Genomic DNA, 14,938 nt, shown 5'->3' on the forward strand with positions numbered 1-14,938 from the left:
TCATCTCATTAAGTCCCACTTAATATATTTTTACTTCTCATTCCAAAATATAAATATTTTTCTCAAAAATATTATATTTTCTCTTCACTTAATACTTCCAAAATAATACGTTGACAAAATACGCGTTTATGAATATTTCCGTATAAAGCGTGAGTTACGTTTTAACGATTAAGTGGTAATAATAATTACCGTTGTAACTTATACGTTCGTCGTGTAAGCGTTTGTATTATTTTGGGTTCGTCAATGTTTGTAAATATTATTTTTACTCTAAAAATAATATTTATATATTTTCACAAAATAATCATAAACAGTATGGTGAAAAATATATTTATCGAATAAATATTTATCACGTTTAGTTTTTGCGAAAATCCCACCTCCGATTATTTAATAAATAAAGTCTTGGCGAAATATATTTTGAAAACATTTCAAAAATAGTTTAACACTTGTAAATAATTCTAAGTGTTATATTTTTAGAAAAATTTCGCCAGAGTTTCCTCTGTAACTAACTGGAGGTGGCCACGCTTTCAAGCGTATCATTTTCTTTTACAAAATCATTTCAACACTTCTTTAAATCAACCAATCAATTTCCAACACATCAAACTAGTCGATTAGTATGTAAATCGCATTATTACATGAACTTGTAGTTTTTCCGAAAACTATAGTGTAGATCTCCTTATATTTGGTGGATCTATGTGTAAAATAGTTTAATATTGTAAAAACCCCGTTTTTAGAATAAATCATTCTTTACAACTTCCCGTCATCTTTCTCAAAGATTGTTATTTTGTCGAAACTTCTTATTTCACAAGTGTTTATACACTTGTGGTTTGTAAAATCACCTTTGTTAGTATGTCACCCGACTTTTATAAAACATGATTTTCTCGACACTTGGTTCTACGAAAATACCACTTGCAGATACGTAGATCCGCTAGTTTTAAACACCATTTTACTAGTAATAATACTTTTACACAAGTTCATGTTTCTCGTGTGGTGGAGTTTCACCTTTTAACCCTCGTACCGACAGAAACAAGCTTATGTCAAGATCTATGATCTTAACAAAGTTGGGTTAAACGATGATAAGAGCCACCACAACGTAGATCGGGCCTCAATAATCAACATATTCAAATACTACAACTTTTACACATGTTATGAGCTTTTAACCAACAAAATTCAAGTTTTAGTAGACTTTAGAGATTCAAAACGCATGATTCCGACTTTTAACCGTTATAAATCATATTAACCAATTTAGATACGATCGAGAGCGAGTTTTAAACATTATACCTCTAGCTCGGGGCTAGGGAAGAATCTAGTCGAAAATGTGGTGGATAAAAGCTAAGAAACGAGGTCCTTCCACTTCCGCTTGCTTCAAGCTTCCTAATATGTGACCCGTGAAGCTAGTATGTGCTTGGAATGGAGTGATAAATATCGAAAGATGGATGTGTAGGGGGAGGGGGTTTCGGCCGAGAGTGGGAGGGCAAGAGAGAAAGAGTGGAGTTTGGTGAAATGTGGTGGTAATTCTCTAATGTTATGGTGGGGTATTTATAGAGAATTTTCAAGTTCTTCGTCCAACGGATCTCGTGTCCCCTTGATATTAAACATATAGCATTATAATAATCAAAGTTGTACTCCCTTGTCTCCTCTAGTTTGGCCGATCCCATAAGGGGGGGGGGGTATCCGGTTCGTTTTCAATCGTTCAGTTAGTGTTTAGTTTAGTTAAGTAGGTTAACTTTAGGGATTAACCCCGTTAGTTGTATGATGCGTTATAAAGCGGGTGTTAGGGTAATCAGGGACCCTAACTGGCTCAGAAAAAGACTAACAATACTTTTGGCAATATTTTTATGTTCCGGGTATAGTCCGGTTGTTCGGTTGGATAGTAATCCGTTAAAGTGCTTAAGTAAGCTTTTAAGCGTCGTAAATAATATTTTTAGCGACACAATTTATTCTGCAAAGTGTCAGGAATATTTTCTCATGTTTTGGCACTTTATTAGTTAGCTAGAAGCTATTGTGTTAATAAAAGTGATGTGTTTTGTGCTTAGAGTACGTTTTAGGCACATCCAATCTCTGTTTCTTATTCCTAGAGACGCAGTTTAACAACCCTTGTATCCCTACACACACTATGGGTGTAGTAAAATATTTCTGGCTCATATAGGCCTTTAGAGGCAGTGTCTGCCTGATGGTGGCTATATCAGCATGTTCAATAGGTTATCCGTTCAAATGCTACTGTGCTTTTGTGCATCATGTTTGTCACTAGAGTTCAGTAAGTAAATAATGTAGTGACGGAAATCAAAGTATGATGCAAGAATATACAAGTACTAGAAATCAAGTAGCAGTTCGTCAGCAATCTCAGTTAAGCACAGTAATTAAGCAACAATTAATAGCTAATTAAGTCGTACGGATACCTGGTTTAGTGAGGGTTGTCACATTCTCCCCCCGTTAGAAAAATTTCGTCCCGAAATTTTAAGTTCTGCTTGCAGAAGCAGGGTTCTCAGGAAATAAGTGGGGGTATTTCTCTTTCATTCGGTCCTCACGCTCCCAGGTGAATTCAGGACCATGTCTAGCATTCCAACGAACTTTGACGAGCTTGACACTGCTCCGGCGGGTCTTGTTCACTTTCCAATCCGTGACCTCGACAGGTTCTTCAACGAAGTGGAGCGTGTCATCAACATGAATTTCGTCGGTAGGAATGGCAACGTTATCTTGTGTTGGACTTTTCTTTAGATTGGATACATGAAATGTATCGTGAACACCATTTAGTTCGGCAGGTAGGTCCAACTTGTAAGCTACTAACCCGATTCTCTCCAAGATCTTGAACGGTCCAATGTACCTCGGGTTCAATTTTCCACGTTTCCCAAATCGTGCCACACCCTTCCAGGGTGATACCTTCAACAAAACCATCTCACCAACCTCAAACTCTAGAGGTTTTCTGCTTCGATCTGCGTAGGCTTTCTGCCTGTCACGAGCCGCACTGATGCGGTCCCGTATCTGTGCAATCTTATCTGTGGTTTCCTGTACCATTTCAGGACCAACCAACTGTCTATCACCTGCGTCAGCCTAACAAAGCGGCGATCTGCACTTGCGCCCATATAAGGCTTCAAATGGCGCGGCACCAATACTGGTGTGGTAGCTGTTGTTGTATGAAAACTCAACCAGGGGTAAATGCTTATCCCAGCTACCGCCCAAATCCATCACACATTCTCTCAACATGTCTTCTAACGTCTGAATCGTCCGCTCGCTTTGACCGTCGGTCTGCGGGTGAAAAGTTGTGCTCAGATTCAACTTGGAGCCAAAAGCTTCCTGGAAGGATTGCCATATCCTTGACACGAACCTTCCGTCTCTATCAGAGATAATCGAGAGAGGTACTCCATGGCGTGTAACAATCTCTCTCATGTAAATTTCAGCCAATTTGCTCGTGTTATCCTTTTCTCGGATAGGTAGGAAGTGCGCTGACTTCGTTAATCGATCCACTATCACCCAGATAGTGTCATGGCCTCTTGGCGTTCTTGGCAATTTTGTAACAAAATCCATGGAGATTTGTTCCCACTTCCACTTGGGAATCTCTGGTTGTTGCAGAAGTCCTGAAGGCTTCTGGTATTCCGCCTTAACCTTGGCGCATGTCAAACATTTGCTCACGTAAACTGCAACATCGCCTTTCATCCTAGGCCACCAATAATAATCTTTAAGATCCTGGTACATCTTATCCGCTCCAGGGTGGATAGAGTACCGCGATTTGTGAGCTTCATCGAAAATAACCTTCCTTAAACCACCAAACAAAGGAACCCAAATCCTGTTCTCAAAACACAACGTTCCTTCCCTGTTTGGTACCAATAACTTCTCCATCCCACGGAGATACTCTTCTTCAAGGTTTCTTTCCTTGAGAGCTTCTTTCTGCGCGGCACGAATGCGCAAGGAAAGATTGGTCTGAATAATCATTTCCAAAGCTCTAACCCTTATGGGCTTGATCCTCTCCTTACGACTTAGGGCATCAGCGACCACATTCGCCTTCCCTGGGTGATACTTAATCTCGCAGTCGTAGTCATTCAACAGTTCTACCCATCGTCTTTGCCTCATGTTCAACTCCTTCTGGTTGAATATATGCTGGAGGCTCTTGTGATCGGTGAAGATTGTACACTTCGTACCATAAAGGTAGTGTCTCCAAATCTTTAAAGCGAAAACCACTACGCCTAGCTCCAAATCATGTGTGGTATAGTTCTTTTCATGTATCTTCAGTTGGCGTGACGCATAGGCAATAACCTTTTGGCGTTGCATCAACACACAACCCAATCCTTGACGCGATGCATCGCAGTATACCACGAAATCGTCTGTACCTTCTGGTAGAGCTAAGATTGGCGCGTTACAAAGCTTATCCTTCAATATCTGAAACGCTTCATCCTGTTTGATTCCCCAATCAAACTTCTTATCCTTCTGCGTGAGGAGTGTCAATGGTTGAGCGATCTTTGAAAAGTTCTCGATGAACCTTCGATAATAGCCAGCCAAACCCAAGAATTGCCGAATCTCGGTTGGCGTCTTTGGCGTTTCCCAATCCTTGATCGCCTCGATCTTGGTGGGATCCACGTGGATTCCATCTCCGTTTACCACGTGCCCAAGGAATTACACTTCTCTTAGCCAAAACTCGCACTTAGAGAATTTGGCGTACAACTGTTCTTTCTTTAGCAGCTCCAGAATGGCTCTAAGATGCTGCTCGTGCTCAGCCTTCGTCTTTGAATAAATCAAAATATCATCGATGAATACAATCACGAACTTATCCAAGTACGGCTTGCAAACTCGATTCATCAAATCCATGAACACGGCAGGTGCGTTTGTCAGACCAAACGGCATAACGAGAAACTCGTAGTGTCCATATCGAGTTCTGAAGGCTGTCTTCGGGATACTCTCCTCCTGTATCTGTAGCTGATGGTATCCAGATCGAAGATCGATCTTTGAATAGAAGCTTGAACCTTGAAGTTGGTCAAACAGATCATCGATTCTTGGCAGGGGATACCTATTCTTGATCGTCAGCTTGTTCAACTCTCTGTAGTCAATACACATACGAAAACTACCGTCCTTCTTCTTCACAAACAAAACTGGAGCTCCCCAAGGCGAGAAGCTTGGTCGAATAAATCCCTTGTCTAACAACTCTTGAAGTTGTGTCGACAGTTCTTGCATCTCAGACGGAGCAAGTCTATAGGGTGCCTTAGCCACAGGCGCGGCGCCTGGAACTAAGTCAATGCGAAACTCCACTTGCCTCTGGGGCGGCAATCCAGGCAAGTCTTCAGGAAAGACTTCTGGATATTCCCTTACGACAGGGATGTCTTCGATCTTTGGCTCAGCAACCTTCTTATCCACAATGTGTGCTAGAAAAGCAACACATCCTTTCTGCAAACACTTTCTCGCTTTCAGGCAGCTAATCATCCTTAACGGCGTCTCACGCTTCTCCCCATGAACAACAATGGTCTCACCATCATCGGTCGGGATACGAATAATCTTCTCGTGACACACTATCTCGGCCTTGTTACTCGATAACCAATCCATCCCTACTACCACGTCGAAGCTTCCCAACTTGACTGGTAGTAGATCCAGAGCGAACTCACGCTCTCCCAATTCGATTACGCAACCTCGAATCACCTCGTTAGCCTCTACCAACTTCCCATTCGCTAATTCGATCGAGTATGGAATATCTAATTTACTAGCGGCTAAACCAAGCATATTCTTAAACTCTAGCGATCCGAAGCTATAATCGGCACCAGTATCAAACAAAACGGATGCATAGCGTTGGTTTACAGGGAACGTACCAGTGACAACATTGGGATCCTGGCGCGCTTCCCTTGCTTCTATGTTGAAAACCCTTCCGCGTGCTTGGTTTAATTCCGGGCAATTCCTTTTGTAATGCCCAACATCACCGCAGTTAAAACATCCGGGCCTTTGCCCGTTCCCACCATTGTTTCCCGCTTGGTTGTTTCCCTGATTTCGATTCATGGCGCCCGCTTGATTAGCATGATTGGCACGGTTTCCATCACCTCCCTGGTTTCCTTGTGGGCGGTTCCCAGCACCACCACGGTTGTTCCTATTCCCATATCTTCCTTGGCCTCCCCGGCCAGCAGTGGCCCAACAAGTCTCCTTCAGGTGGCAAGCCTTTCCACATGCTTCACAAACCTTTATCCCACAACGACCATAGTGATGTCGTTAGCATGAGTTGCACTTGGGTTGTGCACCTATATATCCCTTACTTTTCTTTCTCCCACTAGCTGTATCTTGAGCTGGCGCATTCGATTCCCCTTTCTTAACCACCATCCCGGTGCCCTGCTTGAAATTTGAAAACTTTCGTTTATTCCCACCTGACGACTCCACATGAGTCTCCTTTTTCTTGGGCTCAGTTTCATCAAACTTGTTCAACCGAATTGCCTCTTCGGTGAGAGCCACACTCAAATCAATGGCTTCTGTGATAGTTGCAGGTTTGGAGGAAGTCACCATGCTGATTATTTGAGGAGCCAATCCCCAAATGAAGCGTTCAATCCTCTTGAACTCAGGCGTAACCATGTATGGTACCACATGCGACAAGTCGTGGAACCTCTGAACATACTCAGCTATCTTAGAACCTTCCATTTTTAGATGCCAAAACTCGGTCTCCAATCTCTGAATTTCAGCGCGGGAACAGTACTTCTTGCGCATGAGTTCTTTCAGCTCGGTCCATGTCAGTGCGTAAGCAGCAGCTTCGCCAAGTGTTTGGACTTGTAGATTCCACCATGATAGGGCTCCATCTAAAAATAGCCCTGAGATGTAAGTGACTTGTTGATCTAGCGCGCATTTGCTCATGCGAAGTACGGATTCGGTTTTCTCAGCCCAGCGGACGAAAGCAATAGCACCACCTGTGCCATCGAAGTTTACGGGCTTGCAGTCCAAGAATTGTTTGTAAGTGCACCCATGCGGTGGATTGTTGTTGTTGCCCGTGTCGCCGGAGTTGCTTCCACTCATTCCTCCTTGAGAGGCAGCATATTGAGCAATAGCAGCAGCAATGACTTGCTGTAGTTCGTCCTGAGTAGTAGGCATTGGCTGAGGTTGACGTCTTGGCGGCATCTTCTAAAGATGTATACGTCGGTCAGGCCATAATAAAGTGTACGTATATAGTAATGGTAATAGCACATAACATCTCATGTTATCAATATATCACACACAACATCCCATGTTACGATTATTATACACACAACATCCCATGTCACAAATATTATATACACAACATCCCATGTCCCAACATCGCATGTCACAAAAATATAAATAAGCAATCAAGTGAATCACTTATGGTGAGAATACTGCGATTGCCATATATATCAAGACCACAATGTAGTAAGTGTATCAGTACATCACTGTGTCATACAATCATCAATCAGGGGCTACATCACCCCTGTCCAAAAACTATATCACGTCAGTGTCAAATACATCAAGTACAATCAAATAAGTGTCAACAAAAGTCAGTATCATCAGATGGTCTCCAAAATGCTGTGCAGTCACAATCGCTGTCGTCTCACCAACGTCTACCTATATAGCACTGATGAGCTCTATGCGGATGGCGGGGGAGGAGGGGGAAAGTGAGGGTAAAGCAAGCGGCGTAACAGAAGCCAATCCTCCTCCATAGCCTGCTGAGTGCGGATAACAGAAGCAACCTGCTGCTCTAAGGTAAAGAGACGAGCAGCAAAATCTGGGGGTAAAGATCGACCTGGCTGAAGAGGGGAGTGTATCTGACCATGGCATGAACATGGTGGCAGCTGAGCTCTCTCGAGCTCCTGGAGACGCTGCGTGTGCGACTCATGCTGATGAACGAAGGACATCAAAACGTCCTCTATAGTGGGTCCAACATGAAACGAATGATATGGATCAGTAGGTGGCATGGCTGATGGCGTCGGCCAAAGCAAGGGCTCACTGGTGGGGTCGAATGGTGCCACATGAAATGGTGAAGTAGCGGGTGGAACATATGACATCTGGGGCATGAAGGGAATAGACATCGGTACGTGACCAAAAGGATGGGCTGAGGAACCCTCTCCAGGCCTCGCTGGAGGTACAAACTGTGGAACCTGAAAAGTGAAATCAACAGATCGTGTAACAGGGATCTGAGGGGGCAAAGGTGGAACATCCTCGTCAGCAGGTATCCAACCGTGCTGAGCATCCTCATCGGGTGGATCCATGTGCTCTGCAAACAGTGCGTGCTCAGGCTCGAGTGGAATGGGATCAAATGGAGGAACAACGACAGGATCAACTGGTGCAATGGGATGGTCGACCGGTATATCAGCAACAAAAGGTGGATCAACAACAGGATCGATAGCAACAACATGATCACCAACTAACAAAGGAACATCATCCATAGGAAGATCGCCAACAGGCGGGTCAGCTATAATGGGCTCAACAGGAACGCCAGCATGTACCAGGTCATGCTCATGCATAGGATCTAGAGCAGCTGCCTGCTCAGGAGCCAAGGCAGGCTCATGGTCATCAAAAGCCATATCGAAGTCGAACTCAGGATCAATAGGGTCAACTGGATCAGCGGGGTCCTCCACGAGCTGGTCCATCGGGATAAACTCAATGTCGTGATCCGGGTCGAATCCCGGAGGGAAAATGGGATCCGAATCCTCTATGTCGTCATGCTCAAACGCGAAGCTCGGAATAGGTGCTGCTGAGGATGCCTGGTCAGGATCCGAGTCGTGTGCGAAATGCTGTGCGCTCACCTCGTGAGAAGGTGCGGATGCCACAGACTCAAAGGAGTCTGGGACCGGTGAATGTGCGGGCGAGTCCTCAGCAGGGGCGTCAGCGATCATCAGAAGATCGCCAGCGGGAAGAAGGGCTGCATCCGGAATCTCATCCTCAAAAGGCTCGTCCTCAAACAAATCGATATCGCCGTCAGCCTCGGCGTCGAGTAGCAAGTCATATGCGGGATAGACAGCTAAAGGAATAGGAGCTGGTATCACAACTAAGGGTAAGTACTCAGCAGGAGGGTCATCAATAGGCTCATCAGCGCCGTCGGGCAGAGCGAAGGGCTGGAAGTCATCGTCATCAGTGCTCGTGAAATCGGAGGTATGCACCTCGTGCTCTGAGGATATAATGTCATCAGATACTATGGGTAAAGGTCCGGTGGTATCCGAATTACCCGTGCCTGGTGAGTCCATGTGTCTGTAACAAACACAAATATGCACAAATAATCAGTAAATCAGGTAATCACATAAGCTACCAAATAATAATCACATAATCCTCCTAGTCCCACTAGCCTCCCAGCCTCCCAGACTGTCCTTCCTAGTCCCACTAGCCAATTCTTCCCAGCCTCCCAGACTGACTCCCTAGTCCCACTAGCAAATTCTCCCAGCCTCCCAGACTGACTCCCTAGTCCCACTAGCAAATTCTCCCAGCCTCCTAGACTGACTCCCTAGTCCCACTAGACAACTACCTCGATCCATTAGATCGAGCCTCGGCCTCTCAGACCGAGCCTCAGCCTCTCAGACCGAGCCTCAGCCTCCCAGACTGAGCCTAAAATTAATAAATAAAATGTGCTCAACATTTGTTTATAAAAAGGTTTTGGATCTGGACTTAAGTGGTATGAAGTAAAAATGTTTTCGTGAGAGCCCTAGTAATCATAGTCTAGACTCGAGAAGGAATCCTAGTTCGCTATGATCAGAGCTCTGATACCAAGCTGTCACACCCTGGCTTTGCGGAAGCGTGGTTAATTTGGTGTGACTTCTTAATACCATAGCTTAATCATAACAAAGCTATATGAATTAAAAATATGCAAGATCATCCATTAAAATAAAAATATCAAAACATTGTCTTAACGGGTTAACACCCTATCAACCACAAACTTGTCCCACAAACATTACAACTCTAAACATAACATAACATAACATGATTTGAGGACTGTGACTTGTCCAGGAAAGAGTCACATTCCCCAAACCCTGGATGACCTCGGTGACTAATGCAGCGGAAAACATGCCATACCGTGCCAGATCTTTAATTCCCTGAAATACATGTAAGTTGAAAAATCAACAATAATGTTGAGCGAGTTCATGTGAAAGTGAGTAAATAAACCTTTGTATTTATCAAAAACCCTGGTATGTAGCAAATAAGGAAAAAGAGATCACCAACGGTTTGCAAGGCCATTGATATGTGTGAAATGCAAGTAGGAAGGCTCAAACCTAGCAAATTTATGCGTCGGGAACAAAGTCATCCCAAGGTCCGTTATGCTGGACCTGGGACTAGGCTCGCTACACCCAAATAGATCTACCGCTCCTGCCCCTCGGTCCTACCCTGAGGATTAATGACCTCAAGTTTCCGCCTACCCATTCACATGATCTAAAAGTAACCCTCCTTACGCTAACCATACCATGTATAAAGTAATCATAACCATTGTAACATGTATTTCACCCCCGCAGTTTAGAAAACTGAAAACAGTTAAGAGAAAAGGGGGACATGAACTCACAGTCAGTGCGTCGCTATACCAAGTAATCCGGATGTCAGGCAGCTGTGCAACGACCTACATGTGCTAATTCTATTAGACGGATGGCCGTGCCTTAGCTTTATAGTTTAAGTTTCGGGAAACAGTTAGACAACCGTTCCTTGTATATACTTGGTATTTAATTTTCCTTCCCAAGGATGGGGGATTTAATACATGTGTATTCATATCATCTCATTAAGTCCCACTTAATATATTTTTACTTCTCATTCCAAAATATAAATATTTTTCTCAAAAATATTATATTTTCTCTTCACTTAATACTTCCAAAATAATACGTTGACAAAATACGCGTTTATGAATATTTCCGTATAAAGCGTGAGTTACGTTTTAACGATTAAGTGGTAATAATAATTACCGTTGTAACTTGTACGTTCGTCGTGTAAGCGTTTGTATTATTTTGGGTTCGTCAATGTTTGTAAATATTATTTTTACTCTAAAAATAATATTTATATATTTTCACAAAATAATCATAAACAGTGTGGTGAAAAATATATTTATCGAATAAATATTTATCACGTTTAGTTTTTGCGAAAATCCCACCTCCGATTATTTAATAAATAAATTCTTGGCGAAATATATTTTGAAAACATTTCAAAAATAGTTTAACACTTGTAAATAATTCTAAGTGTTATATTTTTAGAAAAATTTCGCCAGAGTTTCCTCTGTAACTGGAGGTGGCCACGCTTTCAAGCGTATCATTTTCTTTTACAAAATCATTTCAACACTTCTTTAAATCAACCAATCAATTTCCAACACATCAAACTAGTCGATTAGTATGTAAATCGCATTATTACATGAACTTGTAGTTTTTCCGAAAACTATAGTGTAGATCTCCTTATATTTGGTGGATCTATGTGTAAAATAGTTTAATCTTGTAAAAACCCCGTTTTTAGAATAAATCATTCTTTACAACTTCCCGTCATCTTTCTCAAAGATTGTTATTTTGTCGAAACTTCTTATTTCACAAGTGTTTATACACTTGTGGTTTGTAAAATCACCTTTGTTAGTATGTCACCCGACTTTTATAAAACATGATTTTCTCGACACTTGGTTCTACGAAAATACCACTTGCAGATACGTAGATCCGCTAGTTTTAAACACCATTTTACTAGTAATAATACTTTTACACAAGTTCATGTTTCTCGTGTGGTGGAGTTTCACCTTTTAACCCTCGTACCGACAGAAACAAGCTTATGTCAAGATCTATGATCTTAACAAAGTCGGGTTAAACGATGATAAGAGCCACCACAACGTAGATCGGGCCTCAATAATCAACATATTCAAATACTACAAGTTTTACACATGTTATGAGCTTTTAACCAACAAAATTCAAGTTTTAGTAGACTTTAGAGATTCAAAACGCATGATTCCGACTTTTAACCGTTATAAATCATATTAACCAATTTAGATACGATTGAGAGTGAGTTTTAAACATTATACCTCTAGCTCAGGGCTAGGGAAGAATCTAGTCGAAAATGTGGTGGATAAAAGCTAAGAAACGAGGTCCTTCCACTTCCGCTTGCTTCAAGCTTCCTAATATGTGACCCGTGAAGCTAGTATGTGCTTGGAATGGAGTGATCAAGATCGAAAGATGGATGAGTAGGGGGAGGGGGTTTCGGCCGAGAGTGGGAGGGCAAGAGAGAAAGAGTGGAGTTTGGTGAAATGTGGTGGTAATTCTCTAATGTTATGGTGGGGTATTTATAGAGAATTTTCAAGTTCTTCGTCCAACGGATCTCGTGTCCCCTTGATATTAAACATATAGCATTATAATAATCAAAGTTGTACTCCCTTGTCTCCTCTAGTTTGGCCGATCCCATAAGGGGGGGGGGTATCCGGTTCGTTTTCAATCGTTCAGTTAGTGTTTAGTTTAGTTAAGTAGGTTAACTTTAGGGATTAACCCCGTTAGTTGTATGATGCGTTATAAAGCGGGTGTTAGGGTAATCAGGGACCCTAACTGGCTCAGAAAAAGACTAACAATACTTTTGGCAATATTTTTATGTTCCGGGTATAGTCCGGTTGTTCGGTTGGATAGTAATCCGTTAAAGTGCTAAAGTAAGCTTTTAAGCGTCGTAAATAATATTTTTAGCGACACAATTTATTCTGCAAAGTGTCAGGAATATTTTCTCATGTTTTGGCACTTTATTAGTTAGCTAGAAGCTAGTGTGTTAATAAAAGTGCTGTGTTTTTTGCTTAGAGTACGTTTTAGGCACATCCAATCTCTGTTTCTTATTCCTAGAGACGCAGTTTAACAACCCTTGTATCCCTACACACACTATGGGTGTAGTAAAATATTTCTGGCTCATATAGGCCTTTAGAGGCAGTGTCTGCCTGATGGTGGCTATATCAGCATGTTCAATAGGTTATCCGTTCAAATGCTACTGTGCTTTTGTGCATCATGTTTGTCACTAGAGTTCAGTAAGTAAATAATGTAGTGACGGAAATCAAAGTATGATGCAAGAATATACAAGTACTAGAAATCAAGTAGCAGTTCGTCAGCAATCTCAGTTAAGCACAGTAATTAAGCAACAATTAATAGTTAATTAAGTCGTACGGATACCTGGTTTAGTGAGGGTTGTCACACTGCACCCGAAATTTCAATTATAAATAAGCGATTAAGTCGAGATTAGGTGTGAAAACCGCAAACTCTCGACTGAATTTGTCACACCCCCAAAATCCACATGCGGAGTACCACCGCTTGGAGGCGTGACTGACCAGGATCTCAGCCACCAATCACATTGAACATCATGAGTATATTTAAATAAACTTTCATTTATTAACAACAGTGTACAATATTTCACAGTTTACAGCGGAAGCATATTCAACTCAATAAGTGTTTATAAAATCACATGTAAGCTCTTAGTCTTGTGTTGCGTTTCCTTGTGTCCCGACTCATGACCACTCCAGCTTCTTAGACAACAAGTTCCTTTGACATACACCTAAGGGCCAGCAAGGCATGTAACAACTAGTCAACAACAATGTTGAGCGAGTTCACGGTTGGGTGTTCGTTTTAAGTGTTTCATGAAAACATAGTTTGTCTTTAGTCGGCTTACTTGCCGTGGGGGTTTCCCATAGTTGAAAATATGATTAACCAGTTTACCCTGTTTCCCAAACATAACCATAGATGATGGGGGTTTCCCATAGTTAAAAATATGATTAACCAGTTTACCCTGTTTCCCAAACATAACCATAGATGATGGGGGTTTCCCATAGTTAAAAATATGATTAACCAGTTTACCCTGTTTCCCAAATCTTTTTACGATATTTAGTGGGGGCTTCCCATGTTGTATGTTGCTAGACTAGTTGTAACCATGAGTGTTCTTCTTAACCCGAGAACAGGAGTACGTACGAGGTTTACGTAGGTTTTACGCAAGTGCCCTTGTTAACCTGAGGACAGTGGTACGCGTGTGGTTTACGTAGGTTTTACGTAAGTGTCCCTCGAAACCCGAGGACAGTAGTAAGCACAAGTATACGTAGGTTTTACGTAAGTGTCTCTCGAAACCTGAGGACAGTAGTAAGCACATGTATACGTAGGTTTTACGTAAGTGTCCCTCGAAACCTGAGGACTGTGGTAATTACAAGTTTACGTAGGTTTTACGTAAGTGCCCTTCATAACCCGAGGATGATGGTAGTTAGTCTAGCAGTAGTAAAAGTATGAGTAATTGTCCAATCCCATTCCCGACCCCGGGAATCCCATGCCTTAGTAAGAGTGTGAACTCACTTTGGTTTGCTCGGTTTGTTATTGTGCTTCTAGTGTTAATTAATGGTTAGGTCCGTTACACACGACCTAAGGTACATTGCACATAAACTCAATGTAAGTGTTTACGTTCAAATAAGGTTTACAATTCCTTGGTGTCCAAACAACTGTGCTCCGTGTGATAATTGTTTACAGATTGTCATGACATAGATTGCACATACATACAGTAACATACAGTAACACACATAGTGGCATGCCAGGTGTTCTTCACACAGGGTTTTGAACTTAGCATTATAAGTAAACTCGGATCAAGCAATAACTAAAACTCAGGCCAAACATCTTCTAATAAAGTCGGACCAAACACCCCTTTACAAAACTCGGACCTCATATTTTTCTAAAAAACTCGGACCTTATGGCATTACAAAACTCGGACCAACATCCCTAACAAAAATTCGGACCAACACCCATTACAAAATTCGGACCATACCTCCTTGATAAAAACTCGGACCACACATCCTTGATAAAAATTCGGACCATACATCCTTGATAAAATTCGGACCATACATCATTAATAAAATTCAGACCATACATCCTTAATGAAATTTCGGACCATGTTTCACTTATATAATTTGGACCTTGAGTTTCTTTACAAAAATTCGGATCATGCGTACTTTAATAAAAACTCGGACTTGTGACTTCACAAAGCCCTGACACAAATCTCCGAACTAACAATCAATCATACGAAATATTCAAAACCTAAT

Source organism: Helianthus annuus, chromosome 16 (assembly GCF_002127325.2).
Source record: "Helianthus annuus cultivar XRQ/B chromosome 16, HanXRQr2.0-SUNRISE, whole genome shotgun sequence".
In the NCBI taxonomy this organism is placed as follows: domain Eukaryota; kingdom Viridiplantae; phylum Streptophyta; class Magnoliopsida; order Asterales; family Asteraceae; genus Helianthus; species Helianthus annuus.